Source organism: Pezoporus wallicus, unplaced genomic scaffold (assembly GCF_028554395.1).
Source record: "Pezoporus wallicus isolate ANWC-B61680 ecotype Strahan unplaced genomic scaffold, APGP_CSIRO_Pwel_v1 contig_3815, whole genome shotgun sequence".
Lineage (NCBI taxonomy): Eukaryota > Metazoa > Chordata > Aves > Psittaciformes > Psittacidae > Pezoporus > Pezoporus wallicus.
In genome coordinates, this window is record NW_026637911.1 from 1921024 (window position 1) to 1939013 (window position 17990).

Sequence of the window (17990 nt, forward strand, 5' to 3'; positions counted from 1 at the left end):
ACAAATCCTAAAAATGTATCTAGTTTCTGTAGTTCCTAAAGGAAGAGGACATTCTTGAAGGATGGTACTTTTGCAACCTTCGAATCATAGAATAAAATAGGTCAGAAAGACCTTTAAGATCATCAAGTCCAACTGTTACCCCAGGACTGACAAGATCACCATTAAACCATGTCACTGAGGGCCTCATCAACATGTTTTTTTTAACACTTCTAGGAGCAATAAGTACACCACTTCCCTGGGCAGCCTGCTCCAATGCCTGATCACCCTCTCAGTGAAGAAATTTTTCCCAATATCCAATCTAAACCTCCCCTGGCACAGCTTGAGGCCGTTACCCCTTGTCCTATCACTTGTTACTTGAGAAAAGACAAGACAACCCTTCTGTATAAAGACATAGCGTACTTATTAGTGTAAAGAAATAAGAAGCAAAAATGAATAAAAAATGGCAGCAGTGGACTAGAAAGCAGCCCAGATTGGATCTTCAGGCTTTTCTGAGTCCTCCTGTCAGACATACACATACCTGTGCATTTTTGGCCATACTCTGCCACTGACCTTTGCACCTCCCAGTGCTTTCAGGTGGGTCCGGACAGCACATCAGCCCATGGCAGTGCAAGGGTCCATCACCCGGGTGTCTGCAGCAGGGAGGCAGGACCCTGAGCTCACTCCTAGCCCTGCCCTCCCACAGAAGCGCGGGGTGTGCTGCCAGCAGGCTGCAAGACCAGCTACAGTTATATTTTTCATTTAAATTTTGGCACCATCTGAAGTGATTCCTGTTACTTCCAAGGACTGTTGCCATTGTATTAAAAAGAGTAAATTTGCTGCTGAGTTACTTACTGCCCAGAAAATCCAGCTGAAACCTGCTGCTGCCAAATCTGAGGATTCGATATTGGGCCAGGGACTTTAAATAGCTTCCACTACTGAGGATTTTCTGCTGTCTACGCTGTCTAGAAAAAAAAAAAGGAAAAAAAAAAAAAAAGAAGGATTGATAAAGCCTCAGTTTGAGGGATTGGACATGGACTGTTAGAAACTGAAAATTGCCACTCCTGGTGTGGTTACTACCTATCTCATTTTTTTTTTATTGAATCATCTATTTTTTTTAAGCTGAAGTTTGGTTGCCCAGGGTCCAGGAAAAAAAGCTCAAAATGCAAAGAAATCCCCTAGCCTTGATGCAGAGGAAAGCCCTGTTTACATAGGCTGGCTCTCTTTTGTAGACACAACGCTTTACTGCTGTCCCTCATCACTGCCAGCAGCCTTTTCGCAGTCCTCCTCACCATTATATTTTGCACTTTTATAGGGATGCAGCAAGAGTTACTCCCCTCCTGCATCTAAATATCACCTTTAATTGCAGTCTGAAGTATTTAAAACTAAGGGATCCAGTTCTGGCGTGCTACGTTTCCTGAATACACAACCATCTAAAGGAAAACCTGTCACTACCCCTCTTCCTCATATGTTTCTCCTGTGTCTGTCCCACACACCTATGTAAACAGACAGTGCAGGAGGTCACAAAGGTAAAAAGTATCATTTTATTTTTCCAGTGGAGGTGTTTTTTTTAATCTCACCCACCATGTAGATAAGTGCATCAACTGCAACACTGCACTGGAATCTGTGATCCAGCCAGGAAAATGCTCACTGCAGTCATGCCCAAACAGTGCAGATGCACTGGCAGATACTCAACATGAATACTCCTGCATACTACGGTCTATGAATTCATTATGCACTCTGCTGTGTAAATATAACCTTAGCAACAGCAACCACTGTACAATGAGCACAAGCTGGATTGCTGCTGACTGTTTAAAAGACCCTTCACTTATGGGTAATTTGTGTAGAAAATGACTAGAATTGAAATTATTTTGTCTGAAACCATAGAACAGGCTGCAGTATTTTCTCATCTAACTGGGTGATCCTCACAATGCAATGAACCTGCACACAGGTGCTACCTAGTTTTATAATCAGGTGCTGCTTAGAAACTTTTCTCTTTTTCCATTTTTATTTTTTCTCCCAAGAGAACTTTCTTTCACTGGATCTTTCTGGATCTGTGTAAACTCTTCCACATGCCACTTTATTTCTTCAGGGATAAACTAAGAATCTATTTCTAACCCATAGCACCGAGCATCTGGAAGCTGTGGTTTCCCAGGAATGCACCAGAGAAGGAATGGGAGCTGGAAACACTTGCTGTGTCTCTTGGGTGTGTTAGACCTCTTCCCCCTTGGTGCAGGGCTGCAGGAGAAGACGCCATCTTCTTATGAAATTTCATATGTTAGAGTTTGTTTCTGGGAAGGGGGAAATTAATGAACAGATTGAAACTGGTTTTGTGAGCTGCTACCAGAATGAAAGCTCTCTTCCTTCATAATATGGAACACTTTTTTTATTAATTCAACACTAACATCTGTGTTAGAAAGCATTTGGTTTGCAAAGAGATTCAAGGCAAATTCATACAAATACCTAATTGCATAAGTAGTCATGCTGGGAATTTCCTTGAAGACACACTGAAAGCTCCTTCTTGTTCACCATTTCCCTTATAGTATTTGCAATTCAGAAAATATTCCATCTGGAAAGGGATCAGCAGTTTTGTTTTACATGTTATGTGTGCTGAAACAGTAAAATCTAAAATAGTAAACTCTAAAAGGAACATTTATATATTTGATGGTGAGGTTAAAAATGATAAGTTGTTGAAATAAGGAATGGAAGATAATTAATCTTTATGATATGCTATGGTAGGAAGATATGGCTGTCAGTGTAGAAAGAAAGGAGGTTAGCACGGCCCCACTGACTTGACTAGAAATTACATAATATCACACAAATTACATTCGCAGAAAAATATGCACACATGGATATTGACAGAATCTGTAATCATTCAGTTTGGTTTTGGTTGGCTACTGATCTGATCAATTTCACTTTAATAAAAAAATGCCATGAAAAGAAACAACAATCCTAAATTGAAAAAAAAAAAATCTCTTTTTTTTTCCATGAGGTTTTCCTTGCTATCTGTAATTGCCAAAAAAACACCCCAAAACAAAACAAAAAAAAAAACAAACCAAAAAAATCCTATTATCTTCTGTTTATAGATGTTATTGGGTTGTTTATTAAACTGTATTCAGAACCAACATCCTGCGTCCCAATATCATTATTTAAAAACAATGCAAACGTTGCATTTTAATTACTATGTGTATCCTATTGACCTCCTATCTACTTTATGCCAGCTTCATTAATAACTCATGCCCAAGTTGCTCATCAAATTCAGCAATGATCTGTTTGAGAGTTTCTGACATGAAATTAGATTGTTTTTTTTCTATTTTTTGATGTAAAAGATATTATGCCTCCCTAATTTCAACGGTGGAAGAGAAAGCAAAGGTGTTAAAATGTACCAGAGCAATCTAGATAGATAGGCTGATGAAATGGACCAAGAGGAATCTCAGGAAGTTCAACAAAGAGAAAGGCAAAGTCCTCCCTCTGGGGAAAAACAACCCCAGTACATGCTGGAGGTACACCAGCTGGAGATCAGTTCGGCAGAGAAGGACCTAGATGTTCTGGTGGAAAAGTTGACAAGAGTGAGCCCTTGCAGTCAAGAAGGCTGATACTTCCTCTCTCTTCTCCCCTGGCAAGACACATCTGAGTGGTATGTCTAGTGCTGAGCTTTCTAATACAAGACAGACATGGACATACTAGAGTGACTCCAGTAAAGGGTCGCAAAGATGATTAAGGGACTGGAGCACCAGAAATACAAAGAAAGGCTGACAGCTTGGGCTGTTTAATGAAGGCTCAGGTACTTCTACAGATATATCAATCTGTATAAATACATTATAGGGGACAGTAAAGGAGGCAGAGCCATGCCCTTCCTAATGGCACCCAGTAACAGAACCAGAGGCAATGAAAGCAATCTGAAACACAGGCATTCCATCCAAACACACACAAAAACATACTGACATTTTAGATCTCTGTCTAAGAAGAAGTCTATTTTTATTTGGATTTCTAGTCTTATAATTTTATAATCTATTAGGGTGCTGCGATCTGCAGGAGGCTGAACATTCTAGTTGTTCAGTAAATGTCATTAGGACCTAATTATGCTCAGGTTTGCCTCTAAGAAAGCTAGTTAACATGCCAGGAAACATGCTGGTAGCTGAACAGAACAGGCAGTCATTGAGCAGAGCTTGACCTTAAACTGGTTCTGCTTAGTTTAGAAGTAAAGCTGTGGCTGTGGGGTACTTTTTGCATATGTTTAAAATTATTAATGATTGTAGCTTTACATCTACTATATAAATTATTTTGGTAATACAGTATGTACAGACCTACTTACAAGGTTCTGCACTATAGAAAGAAACCACACAGAAACACAGAACTTGACATTATTAAATATATATGTATAAAACCAAATAGTTCTTAACATTATTTTTAATGTCAGCCTACAAAAAAAAAAGTAAAAAGGCATCTGTAAATATCAATAGTGTATGATAAATATTTCTCTAGAGATTTAAAACGCATTTAATCTCTTCAGTCTGTAACCGCAACTATCAGAGTTTCTGCTTTGCTGATGTGTTAATGCTTAGTTGCACCGTAAATGTTCAAGCTTTTCAATTCAGCTCAGAACTCAGCCTTGACAGAACAATTTATCAGTACAGTAAATATCCACTAATATGGCTAATATTAATGGATATTTTTTAAATTCTTTTAAAGCTGTTGTATCAATTTAAGCCTTTATTTGCATTCTGTAACATTTTATTGATAACTCAGTTGCCTGTAAATGACAGTTGGGGGTGGCTAATGGGAAGAAAAAAAAGAATTTGCATTTTCTCATGCAATTCTGCCACAAATGAGGCAGAAAAATTCTTGGAAGTTGATTTTGCTTTAGCTTAAGCCTATGTAACTCATGGACCTGATAAAAATGTGAAAACCAGAAATGGTATCATTTTATTGTCATTGTAGTTCAGGTGTTTTCATGTTCTCCTTATTAAACCAATTAATTTAAATGTATAAAATCTTTCCGTAGGAAATCTATAAGTTAAATGGAAAGGTGAAATGGGTAGAAACAGTTAGCAGATATATTTAGGTTTGTTTTTTTTTTTCTATTTTTGAGGTGCTATGATTCCCTTGATGATAATAATTCCTGGGAAGATAAATTTTCTAATGGCAGCAGAAAAGTCACTATCGACTAGTCTGTACTTTGCTTTTCAGATCCTATCAGATGTACTGTACTTGCAGTAATCATGTGGAAGATATTATAGCAGTAGTAGTAGGTTAAGTGTGATTCCATTTACAGTGCCTACACAGGATAAGAATTTTTAAAGCTTCAATTTGAGACGACAAGAGGCTGACATGAAAACTGAAGACGTGAAGATGATGATCGATAGACATGATACCATTTTAAATGACAAGAGTAGAAACACTTGTAAGACAACAGAAAAGGAATGGATGACCTTGTAAAAAGGCACAGATAATAATCTATAATCTCTAATGCCAGCTGCAACTGGGAGTGTGGGTCTGCAATGGGTAGGCACAAGTATCATATATTTTCTGTGTAAGGGAGTAAGAAAGTAATTTGACCTGTAATTTCAAATTTCCCACATGGTGAGTTATTGTAAATAATATTTAGGGCCCAATTCTTGAATGGACTCGAGAAAGAGGTTGAAAGAGTTTTGAAACATGAAGAATCAGACAATCCTAAACATAATCAAGGATCTTTTCACTCAGAGCTCTTACCAACCTATCCTGCTACCTTGACAAATGTAAAAAAAAGATGTGTAAATTACGTGACACTCTAGACAGGAAAGATTTTCGTCTGCTTTGCACTTCAGATCTCTTCTCATCAGTGAGACAGAAAAGAGCACCCAGAGTATGGTGGTGTCCAACCGCTAAACTTCAGCCAGAATATAATGCTGTCAAAAATCCATTAGAAGATGATATTTGCATTTCTCCTTTGATCTTCTTTTGTGCACTTCTGCACATGGCAGTTTAGGAACTTCCTTTTTCACTTGAATGTGCATTGCCCTTTCCCCCCACCATTACAAAAGATGTATTTGAGCCTCTTTCACTGTCAAAAGTATTGTTTAAATAGCTGGAGCTAAAGCAATGCTGTGTATTAGTAACCAAGTTAAGTGGAGGCAGTTAACATTTATTTTAGAAGGCAGCCAACCTCTGTGAACTCTTCTAAGCAGGGCTTGGTTTTATTTTTGGTCACAGAACTAGCTGTGGTAGACTAGGAGTTGCTTGTAATAATATTATGAATACCAATTCTTGATTGTGTTAACATATTACTCACTGTTCTCTTGAGCTAGGTCAATAGCAGCAATGTCAGGAAATATACTCCAGAGACACAGAAGCATCTTCATGTGTCTTTCTGAAAACACTGGGGAAATGGTACAAAGCAGTTCACTTCAAAACTTATTTCTTGGTTCTTTGCTGGGAAAAAAAAATGTGTAAAATCCACATGTTGGGCATGGATGGGATTAGGAAGATCTTAATGCAAAACACAGACACATAATGTCTGGTTTAAAACATTTCCTGTCCATTAGTCAGACTTCTTCAGGTTAGAGGTGTGAATCAGCCACATGTCTCACTTCACAAAGAAAATCCTTCACTAGGATAAGCACAGAAGTTTCCAACTAACTCTTGTATTTTAGGCTCAGAATGTCTGAACCCCAGAGGGGGAAAACTCAGGCCATAAACATGCAGAGAGGTATCAGGGACCTCAGCAAGGAAGGCAAAGGCACATTTAACACTGAACCAGAAGTCTATTTGCCCTTAAACAGGCTGGGTTTGAGAAGACAAAATATTTCCTCTCTTCATGCTTGAAATTCAAATTGATATTTGAGTTGGAGAGGTTTGTGAGCAGAATCAGCTGGCTAGCACAGTAAGAGGTACATACCTGTTACAAAGATATGCCATGCCTCTTTGATTTTATATGAACAATAAATAATATACAATAATGACAAATTAACTATGAGGATTCTGTCCAATGGCAAAATATATGCCCTTTCTTTGACCTATATGAATGTTTTACATAATGTATTATTTTCTCATATGACCTTGAGACGCATTAGCAATCCAGACCTTTAATTTTGTAGCTCAGCTGCTGAACTGTATCAGCAAAGGTTTTCAGAGTGAATTGGTATGTTGTTTATGTTTGGTTACAAAAATCACAAGCAGGATCCGGAGCTGCTGTCTGCCAAAGCATGGCATTGCCACCTGAATATTGGCTATGCGTGATTAACAGGCAAATGTGGACACTGGGAGTCATAAAAGAAGAGCAGCAAATACCAGGAAAGAACATTTGCTGCATAAACCTCCATCAAAATCTGCCTTTGTAAAAGACTGAATGCAAACTGCTATTATCCTGTCGAAATAGTCTCCGCAGCCCAGCAATGAAAGGACCTACAAATGCAAAGATATTCTGCCTCTGCTTTTAGCTACTTTCACAAAATAAGGATTTTGCTTCCATCTATTGGGAAGCGCATATTGATTGGATTGGATCGTTTATGCAAAGTAAAATCCATGTGGGACATCACAGTTCAGCCTTTCACAAGCAAGTTGAGAGCAGATTGCGATCACACAATGGGTAAATTCTCACACCGTACTTGTTGTCCAATTTGGATCTAACCCTAAAGAAATATGTCCAAGTTCTCAGAAATACTAGACACCTGTTTATCCACCCTGAGCATCCTGCTGCTCTCAAAGCTCACAACCCTTGCTTTGTTTTACTGTATTGCATCAGTAAATTAGAGACAGACTTGTCCACGGGTAGCAAAACATGTGCTGAACTCTGCCAGACTTCTAATGGAAAGACACTCAATTCCATGTTGGCCATAAATGTAAATCATGGAGAATAAATCATTTTTTTACAAAAATGACTAACTGCCAAACAACTCTTGGAAGCTACGAGATGTCCCTCACTTTTACAACAAACATGTTCCTAAATATCACTTATAAATAACTGTCAAGCCATGTCACATTTTAGCATTCACCCCACTGTTTTGCAGGCTTTTTTGGGGAGAACAAAGTGTGCATTTTCAAACTATGTGGGAATTATTGAAAGACCTCTGCAATGTCTGAGCAGTAACAACATTTACCCAGCACTCTGGAGACACAGCAGTTGGTGCACGAGCAGATTCGGTCCACACATCTGGTTTTATCATGCTAAAGCAAATCAGAAGCAATTCCCACAATAAAAGCCTGCAAATCCAGCAGCGCTCCTACTGCAGTCAAAAACAGAGGAGCAGCTGTTTTCATATGTTCATGTAACAAATTACACTCTTGGTCTCAGTTACAAAATCTGTAGCTTTTCATGGTTTTTCTCCAAAGGGACCTTCTTTAGATAAGTTCTCTAAAATAATGGCAATACTGTACAGAGGAGAAAAGGGAATCTTTTCTACATAATGGATAGGAAAGTAGTAGAAAAGTTACAGCTACACTGTAGATATAAGTCAGTATGTCTAGACCTATTTTAAAACTTTACAATTTACATTTATACATTTTATATATTTGCTTAAGAATATGAGTCCAGTCCTTGTTTTCCCATGGCAACAAAAATGAAATAATGAAATAGAGGCACTATAGATATTCACTCCAGTAAACCTGAAGCTGCATGATTTGTCACTCATGCATTTATCTATATATGGTAAAGTGGGTAAACACTGCATAAAATATATTTTGTGCTTCCTCGGTCTTGGACAGATTAGCGCAAATTAAATTTCACACTAATCTGCCCATGGTCAGGAGCTATATTAGGAGTGAGAGGGATTCGGCTAATTGTAAAGAATATTTTGCAGTGTTACAATGATCTGTGAATATAGCAAATATATCCTGGCAAGGAACCTCTATCAATACATTTTATCAATACTGAATTAATAACAGGTGATGAATAACATCCATGTGCAGGAATGTATCATGTGTCTTGATGTTCTTTTAATTTGTTCATTAAATTAGAGGTAAGTTTTCTTTTTCTTTTCTTCCTATTGTCTTATCAAGTATTCAATATTCATCATTTCGACTACATTGCCGAGTTATGTTTGACCACCCAAGTCACATGGTGTTTGAGTCATGTAAGTCAAGACTGAAGAATAACCTGAACTGCCAGAAGAGGGAAGTCCAGGATCAGGAGTTTGCTCCTCAGAGCAAATGTGAAATGTGACATCAGGAATATGAAAATAACTCCTCTTTTTTTTTTAAGCCAAGTTTCCTGAAGCAGGACCGCGCCATTTAGGACAAAACAGCATGGATATAACACTTAGAAGACAGCTTTAAAAAAAAACCACATAATAATCTGGGTAATTGCCCAAGGAAAATAACCAACAAAGTTGTGGACATCTCTGTATTTGGCTGAAGGACAAATAAAAATCTGCATGCAGTAACACTGGCCATGCAGGAGACAATGGTCTTTCTTTTAACTGAGTCAAGATCCATAGGTGGCAACATTGCACATGCTAATGCCCTGTTACCCTGTTCTGGTTAAAGACCCATGATACCTCAAGGGTTGCAGCAGCTAGGCTGCCTGCCATGGAAAGTAACTGAGAAGAATATTATGACTTTTACCACAGGGCTGAAGTTCTGACTCATTTAAAAATCAGTATTTAAATTGCACCGAATATATTTCTTTTGACTTGAGACTAAATACTTGGAAATATTTGTGTTACACAGTAGGGAAACTGAGCTAATATTACACTTTGTTTCGTAGACCCAACTTTCCTGCAAGAAAACTTAAGTCTGTGTTCAATTAAAAGCCAGGGGGTTTTATAACTTTTGAGAAGTATGACACAGTTAAAAATCAGGAATGGTAGCATGTAAAACGCTGATAAAAAAATGTTAACAACTCCCCATGCTCTTCAAAGAGATAATTCTATACAGTTCCTGAATAAGCAAACACTACATACCCACAGAAAACACTGTAAACAATATAAAACATTATGAAATGTATTTACAACACTCTGAATAGCTTTAAACAAGAGATGTTAAGACTTTAAATATTCAGGCTTTCCTCATATAGACTCCCCTGCATTTGTGGATGTTGAATATTTAAATGTAAATGCAAGGCTTCAGCATAACATTTACACTTCTAATTTAACACATTTCTAGAAACACATTCTGCTCTCACCTTTGCTCAGGCATGATTTCCCCATATTTTCAGAGCAATGGTAAGCCAAGTAGCTGGTAGCTTCTCTCTAGGCCCCGCAGATGGCAGGAGCTGTGAGCTGGGACCACCATGCTAGTACTGAGCCCTCCAACACCCGGCAAGAAATGTCTGTGCATCCACCGCAGGATCCGGGGAGGCCAGGAAGGGTACTGGGGTGTGATGCCTTCCTCTCTCAATCAAGACTCAGCTGGACAGGGGATGCACAGATCTCTTTTTAACACCTCCAAATGTTTTCTGCATTGCACTTGGTCTCGTCTTGTAGAGGATGACTGGAAGTGAGCTGCAAGGAAACAGCACACTGGGAAGAACATCTCCACACATCAGGAACAGCCATTAGTTAGCACAACCATTTCCAGCTGATTAGCATCCATTTTGGTTTGGTGCTTGAGTCCTTCTATAGAATTTCCTCTCCTCCATATGTTTTACAGAAATATGGGGTCTGAAACCCAATGTCTCTTCCTCACTGGCTTCTACCCTTCGTTTACATCCAAGAAAGTCAGAACAGGAACTTCATATAGGGTCTACTCACACTGATTTTTCTTTTCATGCAATGGGGTGCTCCTTCCACCATTTCAGTAAGCATTCCAGATCTGTTACAGGAAATAAAATACAAGTTAGCGTAGCAGTAGCTTAACTGGTTATCAGAACATTTTCAGAAATCTGATTGTTATCCAGCTGAATGGATGATATAAACTTTGCTGGGGAATGTCCACTTTCAACTAGCCACAAAGAACTTATGTCATTGTTCACATTTTGGTCAGTAGAAGCACAGCATGAGTTTCCAAGTCAAGATCTATTCATTGCAGTTTTCTCTCTCACCCCTCATGAATGTACACAATTGCTTGCCAGTATTTATCCTTTAAAACTTTGTACCTTCCCTTTTATGGACCAGTACTACATTATGCTGATGTGTTAGATGAAGAGATTGCATTGAGATAGTCACATTTTTCAGCAACAAGTCCTACTGAATTCACTAGATCATGGCAAGATGTAGCCTGGAATGCACATTAAGGTATTAATGGAGTGTGTATGCTTGATATCAAGTTTTCATGCTGAACTGCACTGGTGTTAATCTAGTTTGATTACAAAGCGTAACATAAATTCTTAGACCGATATTCTATTTTAGCTGAGAAATGAATGCTGACAGTTTACTACGAGATGACAAATGAATGCTGACATTTTATTCTTACATGTTTATAAATCAGTTTAAAGGTTAAGAGTCATTAATGCGAGCAATCTGAAGAATCTATATACATAAACAAAATACTCATTTTGGATAACTATGTATGACCAATGCCATTCACAAAAGATAAAAGTCAGATAAAAGAATCAGGGAAAAAATGCAAATTTATCAGTATTAGTTTATCTTCTAACTGGAAACCAAATTGCCTGATTGATAAGCCCACAAAATAAACTCTGGGTTATTTTGTTATTTATTTTAAAAATAAAATATCTACATAATGATTTGTAAAGAATAAAGATTAACCCCTCCCTTCCCACATGACCTGCAGTGATGAGAAGCATTCATCTGTAACTGAACCACTCTTGCAATCACTCTGAAAAGCAGCTAATCAGTAGTATGTGTGCTAGTACACACTGTGGGAATAATTTACATTCTTATTTCTATTTCAAACATTCCTGATAGTACCAGAGCTAAGAAATAGACATGGCTTCCTCATATATTTCCAAGAAAAGGTCTAAACAGGGCTCTGAGAAGACAGCAAATTCCAGTGGCAGTTTTTAATAGATGATGAGGGCTGCCTCCAGATGGGAAAGGGACCATGGAAACTAAAAATTATTTATGGATTTCACTGTACTCTGGTGGAGACAGTACAAATGAGCATACCCTGTGCACCATGTTAGAAACAGCCATGGAGGATACAAACTCTTTCTTCATTATATTCTGATGTTGCTTAAGTAAAGAGGTTTCTCTGTAAAGGTGAATTGAGGCCAATTACCTGTTAAAAACAAGAAGTGAAATTGGCTTTGTGAAATACAAGGCCAAAATCCTGGAATGACTTCTGGACATGAAAACACAGTGTACTTGATTCCCCTTGCTTTTTTCTTGGTAGATTACCTACACAGCATACTTTGCCATATACAGTCTCAAATCCCAATTGTTTTCTGCATGTGTCTGAGATTTTCCTCATACAAATACAGTATTTTGTATTTTCTCTTACCCATTAGCTAATGTATTAGACTTCCAGAGCTAAAATACATGACCAGAACAATTTGACTTAATTCCCATGATCTGTATTTCACTTACGAGTAAGGAACAGCAGCACACAATTACTTTAAGTCATGCTTGCATTTCCTAAATTATTAAACCATATTTCCTGGAGTGACGATTGGACTCAAAGATCTTAAAGGTCTTTTTCAACTTAGTTGATTCTATGATTCGATATTTCAAACATACACAGAGTACCCATAAAATAGCTACAGTCAAGAAAGGCTGAGAGAGAAACTTTGGGTGTACCTTGAATGATCTGTTTAATCAATTTTGCCTTTATTTGTCAACATTCTTGAATCATCTTATTAAACAATATTACTTGAAATTTGTTTATGAACCCTTTCTGCTCTTTAATTGTTTTATAAATAACAGGCTGGGGAAGTAAATACCATAGAAAACTAGAAATCTATTTTATGTGAAGCAGGTCACAGGTTGCTTAGTGTTTCCCAGCAAAGTGCATCCTGAGCTCACCTACTCCGGGACCAGCTTCCCTTCTTCAGAGGGAAGTTAGAAAATGGAGTATGCAGCTCAGGTCTAGAAAATGTTCAAGCTGAACATCACTGTGACACAAAAACTGTATGTTCCACTGCAAAGCATTCATAGGTCTGACAACAACGAAAAATCTGAGGCATTGCTAAATTGAAATTCACTTTCAAATTCAAGACAGTCCTCACCACTTTCTTCACAGCTCATTTATGCTCATGCTTAAGATGCCAGCTGGCATTCAGACTGTTGTTAGGAAAACTTTAAGGGATGAGCTATTGAGAGACAGTCAATCTCGGTAAGTAAGGCCTTTCATTTCCCCTCTCCAAGAACATACTCCTTTTTCTTAAGCAATCACATGCAAGCAATTCAAATGTAATCCTTTTCCTGAAGCCCAGCAATAAAGCATATATCCTACTCTGTAGAGCTGCACTTTGCCTGACTACTACCTAAGCACCTGCCAAACATAATAAACACTTGCAGTGCAGGTATATCATTACATTTGTCTGCCACAATGGCTTGATTAAATTGACCTCTTGTTATTCAGAAGCCTGAACAGACATCTAGAATAGCATGGTGGCATGGCACATTTGTGCTTTTATTTCAATAAAATATTTCAATCTTCTGAGAATTGTTACACAGAAAATAGAACTGTCATCTATTTATGTTTGAAGTTTGTGTGTTTGTTTTTAATGATTATTTTTAAATACTCTGCACTGAAATAAAACCAAAATATCATTCATCAGATAAATCATCATAGATAAGTAACTTCTATGCTTCATGTTTAAACTAGAATATTTGCTTAGAAAGAAAACATTCACAACTGCTAAATTTGGAAAATAGCAATACTTTGCATTCGCATACTACGTTATGCCTCAGGAATAATCTTTTTTGCAAACATGTCCACTGCTCATGGCTGAACCCATGAGATCTCATCAGTGTGTCAGTGATTATATCCCCTAAAGCCAAGCTTGTCTATATCGTATGTCCTATATCTACATCCGCACATCATGTCACACAATTATACTGCCCTGCTGAATTTGAACATAAATTTCCTGAATGAAGTGTCTTTGTGGGGAGATACTGAATGGGTCTTAGGAAGCATCTGTTATGCATCAGAGTAGCGAAGAAAGAGACCATTTTTCTTATGAGTTCCCACAATTTACAGGAATATTGCCTAAAAATTTTCAAACTGTGCATTACCTCTTAGACCTTCTTCTAAACAGAGGCCAGGATAAGTGTCACATCTCACTTTTGCCTCAATGAGAAGCACCACAGATGCTTCTGTAAAAAGATTACAAAAAATACTTGAGAAAGCTCTTAAGAGGCAAAAGAATGTTTCCAGTGGTGCCTTCAGAGAACTAGGGACCAGCAGCTGACAAAGATTGTGTATGAATATTTACGCACCTGTTAAATGAGAAAGCAGTCCCATAGAGCACAACTTGTATTGACAAGAGCACAATTCTGAATGCATAAAAAGCATTTTGTCCACCCTTCAGAGTGGGAAGGCAATGGTCTTGAAACTTGAGGAAGCCTTTACTGCATCTTTGGAACTGAATTAGCAGTTGCTGTTAGACAACATATGAATTGCTGTGAGACAACATATGAAAGGGCATACCCTATATGTTCTGAGGGGATTTAAACTCTTGAAGTCACAGACTGTGTAGATACAGTAATGGGCGATGTCACCTTTCCCTGCCTGCTCTCTGCTTATGCAAGGGTCTTTTGACAGGGAGGACATAACCAGCTGGGGAAACAGGCAGACATTGAGATAGGTGTCTGCAGAGGTACATTGCTTTCCAAACAGTGAATTTTTAAAATACACCATGAATAATGCTATCATGTATGTCACTACTAGTGTCAAGTCCCACAGGCACGCCCACTGTCTCCTTGCTGAGTTTACCCTGCACCTCCAACCACAAGAGCCCAGGTAAAAGATAAATCTTACGTAGACCAAACACCGGTCATGCTCTTCTTACACTCAACAGCCATCTGCTTAGCAGAAGACATGAACTGTTGTCTGGAGAGGAGTTTCAGCTGTCATATACATTTCAGAGAAGGGAGAAGTCAGCAAATGATGTGACTTCTTTAATGGTAACATTTCTATGAGGAATTGGCCTTTCAAAATGTTGCAGATTATTCAGAAAAACAGATGCATATATGATGGTATTTGGGTTTTAACCCAAAATATGTGTAAACACAAGCTCTTTAATTGCTTTAAAATATCTTAATAGTTGAGTTCTTATGAATATGGTGATATGATATATGATTTAGACAAGTAAAGTGCAGTTTCTGAGACACATTCTGTTCTCAGTGGAATTGGAAAAAATGTGGACAGTAGCATAAATTACCTAATTTCTTCTGGTGGAATTCAAAGGCAAATCTAGTCTGCTTAATGCTAAATGAACAACATGACTACTTACTGCATCTATTTTCAGTGAAAAATTACTAGATCTATATTAATTCGTTTGTAATATAAATTTGGGTGGACAGATCTTCATTGTAATCCTAGTGAACTGTGTGGTGGCTAGCGTGGTTTTAGTTTTGCTGCATGCTTATTAGCTGAGCAAAACTCTGGAATAGCTGTTCCAGAGTAAATTTATATATGTTAAAAATAGAATTTGCTTTTTGATGAGCAGGTGGTACCAAAAAACACCCAAATCAATTCACTGTTAAAGGTCTGAATGAATATCAAGAAAGCACTTGGAGAAAAATCATTTCATCCTCACTGAGCCTTCAGAGACAAAAGTTCCTGTCTCCCAAAAAGCACGTCTATATTTTCTCAGATGGGGCTTGGGATACTGTGACAAAGATAGGCTGAGGTCCTAGTTTGAATTTAAATTCAAACTTCTCCAAGTTTAGAAATGTTCAGAGCTGAAAGTTTTGCTCACATCACTGCAAATACGTATTTTTCTTACATACACATTTCAGCCAAATTGAAACTGAAGGGCACTGGAGGACTATAGTGCAGAGATGACTACCTGATTTAGAAGACAACTAAAATCTGTTTCCCTGGGACTTCTCCCATTTGTTACAGTTAACACAGGAGTTCATTTTATGTGAGATTGGATGTAACTTTAAACTCCAACCCCATGATGATCAGGGCAACACCTGCTGGAGAAATGGACCAAGAGCAATCTCGTGGAGTTCAGCAAAGAGAAGCTCAAAGTCCTGCCCTGAGAAGGAACAACCCCAGGCACAGGAACAAATTGCCCACAGCAGCTGTGCATTCTCTAGCTTGGAGATACTCACATCCCAGCACAGCCTCGAGCAAGGTGTCATAGCTGACCCTGTTTGAGCAAGGGTGGGGCTAGACTGGGTGATTTCCAGAGGTGCCCACCAGCCTGTAACATTACCTTTGCTGGGACATGGCTCTACCCTTCTATGATTGTTAGGAGTTAGTTGCTCCTATTCTACAGCCAGTGGTATCACATACAAAAGAAGCTGTTTACATTGTATATAAATATAGCAGAACCTGTATAAAGGTCACAAAGACATATTCTCTTTTATCTACTTGTAGACACTGCAACTGGAGTGAGCGATTCCATAATTCATTTCAATGGGAGTTTTGTTAGCATTAGATGTAGGTTCCAAATGCCTGACCTGCATTTTTATGGGTGATTTGTTAGTGGCAGTGGGTAATCCTGCAGAGAGAAAAGGTTTTGCTACTCAGCAGAGTACTAACTTTACCTCATCTCCATTTCTAAGAGAACTTTAGATAGCAGGGTAATTCATGTTTTCAGAATGCCGCATTTTGCATCAAACTGATTATACTGAAACAAGTAATTTATTGTTATCTGAGCCTGCATCGCATCTCTCACTTCTCTGTTGTTCTGAACATCAGTAGAAGGTGCTTGAACTGTGCTTCTCCACACCAGTGATGCATCCACAACAGGATATGCCACAGCCCAGAGAAATAATTCATAAGTATCACTAGACAAAGTTGTACAACATTTCATTTTTTTTTCTTTTTAACCTTATATGATAATAAGAAAGGCTTGGGATTTGTTGTTTGGGAAAGAAAACTGGCATTTTATCACCTAAGAATGAATCCTACTGTAACCTTTCTGGTTATGGGTATTAATTGTGTTTGCCATAATCTTAAAGCAAATGCAAAAGCTAATATTACCACTTAACCATAATATGCAGTTGGCAAGTATACACAGCAGTTTCATTTCAGGAAGGTATAACAGATATCTGCAAGCTGAATACATAATATTATTCTTGTATTGCAAATGTCATTAGCAAATCTAATATAACAGACATAAACTATGATGTATTTTGAAGTTGGAGGAAAAAGAAGCATCGAAGGTTACTGTTGGGGAAGGTTCCTGCAGAGCAGAGACAGTTTGTTTTGTGAAGTAGCTGTCACAGAGTAACAGTGGATCCTCTAATACGGTAAAGCTCCATAAGTGAAATCATGTCAACATCTCTTACATAATCATTTAGTTCCACAACTTACATGAAAGCTTTGAATGTATTTTAGTGATACCACAGATTTCAGTAACATTGTAGCATGTTAACATGGTAAAAAGTCCCGCAAACTTTGCCAACTCTTTTTTTTTTAAACTAATACAAAAATTATCTACCAAGAAAAGACAGTTCTCATAAAAGGAAAGCGATGTCTGATATAATTTACAAAAGCATACTGCATACCAAATTTTCTAACACTGAAGATAAGCCTCAGTTGCTGATAGACCAGCATTTTCCCAATGTCTGCTTAGTGTAAAAACACAGAAATTACCCTGAGGACAGAATCCCCACATCCCTTCCCCACATGATAACCCTTAAAGTTCCTCTCGTCCCTTTCTCTCTCTGCAGTCCAATGACTTTCTCTGTTTCACAGAGTAACACAGGTGGGAGGAGAGAAGTAGCAAATACTGATTTCTTTCTGCCCCTGTAGCTGCCCTCATGCAAGGCTTGGTATTGTCCTGACAGTCCTAAGAGCTGGTTAGACCTTGACTGCTGAGGAGCACAGTGAATCCAGGGCACACTTTGTGGATGAAAACTAGGTTACTATATAAACAGTGAGCACTAAAATTATCAATAGTGTCATTCAAAGTGCATGTCCAACCCATTCTTTGATGGCGTTCTCCCACAAGGAAGTCTTTCCGAGCAAAAGCAGACAACCGACCAAGGTTCTGGGTACGGTGCTTAGCA